Source organism: Ursus maritimus, unplaced genomic scaffold, assembly GCF_017311325.1.
Source record: "Ursus maritimus isolate PB19 unplaced genomic scaffold, ASM1731132v1 scaffold_13, whole genome shotgun sequence".
NCBI classification, from domain to species: Eukaryota; Metazoa; Chordata; class Mammalia; order Carnivora; family Ursidae; genus Ursus; species Ursus maritimus.
Window position 1 is genome coordinate 46,148,456 of NW_024423675.1, and position 1,347 is coordinate 46,149,802.

Genomic DNA, 1,347 nt, shown 5'->3' on the forward strand with positions numbered 1-1,347 from the left:
TCTCCTTCTCCTTCTCCTTCTTCTTCTTCTTCTTCTTCTCCTTCTTCTTCTTCGTCTCCTTCTTCTTCTTCGTCTCCTTCTTCTTCTTCGTCTCCTTCTTCTTCTTCGTCTCCTTCTTCTTCTTCGTCTCCTTCTTCTTCTTCGTCTCCTTCTTCTTCTTCGTCTCCTTCTTCTTCTTCGTCTCCTTCTTCTTCTTCGTCTCCTTCTTCTTCTTCGTCTCCTTCTTCTTCTTCGTCTCCTTCTTCTTCTTCGTCTCCTTCTTCTTCTTCGTCTCCTTCTTCTTCTTCGTCTCCTTCTTCTTCTTCGTCTCCTTCTTCTTCTTCGTCTCCTTCTTCTTCTTCGTCTCCTTCTTCTTCTTCGTCTCCTTCTTCTTCTTCGTCTCCTTCTTCTTCTTCGTCTCCTTCTTCTTCTTCGTCTCCTTCTTCTTCTTCGTCTCCTTCTTCTTCTTCGTCTCCTTCTTCTTCTTCGTCTCCTTCTTCCTCTTCTTCTCCTTCTTCTTCTTCTTCTCCTTCTCCTTCTCCTTCTCCTTCTCCTTCTCCTTCTCCTTCTCCTTCTCCTTCTTCTTCTTCTTCTTCTTCTTCTTCTTCTTTTTTCTGCCCACTTACTCCAACACAATTCCAGGAGCCGGAACTATAGCAGTGAACCAGTCAAAATTCTTGTTTTCAAGTTGGTTCAAGTGTTGGTGCCTGAAGCGTCCTCCTGATCCCTTCCCTTTCTGGTGTCTCCATAGGCAAACCATTCGTCAAGGATTTTGTATCCAAGTCCCAAATGTTTGTAACCCAAGATGATGAATGCTGACATGGATATAGTTGGAGCTAAAAAACAGGTGGAACTGGAGGAAAACAAACACAACTTCTCAATCAAGTGTTGGAACCCCAACACACACCTAAAATGTTTTCTGCAAGAGTAGATATAGTTAAGGAAGAAAATCTGAAGCTAAAATCAGAAAATCAAGTTCATGGATAATATATAGAAAACTATGTCATCTTCTAGTGTTTTTCAATCAATTGACACAAAAAACAAAGAAAAATTAAGGATTCATCTCTTTTCTGTTTTACGGAATTGTTGCCTATTTTTTTTTAAAAACTTGGATCAATTCCAAGTGTTATAGTACTTTTGTTTGTGCCTTAATTGAATAGTTATGAGGATAATGTCAGATCTAGGCAAAATTAGGAGCATAATAGAAGACTACCGTGAGTTTGTGTATTATATATTAGTCCATGAAAATGTGCAAATGCAGTGTAGAGCCTTTATAATTAGTACTGCATATATTTATGGAACACGAAAGTAAATGTTTTATTGAGTTTGCTTTGATTTACAGGTTTAGCACTATCTTTTATTATAACC

At 38.8% G+C, this 1,347-nt stretch overlaps 1 pseudogene; it reads left to right on the plus strand.

Moving 5' to 3' along the window:
* The first annotated feature begins 769 nt into the window (after positions 1-769).
* Positions 770-1,117, plus strand: LOC121102239 (annotated as a pseudogene).
* Positions 1,118-1,347: the final 230 nt, after the last annotated feature.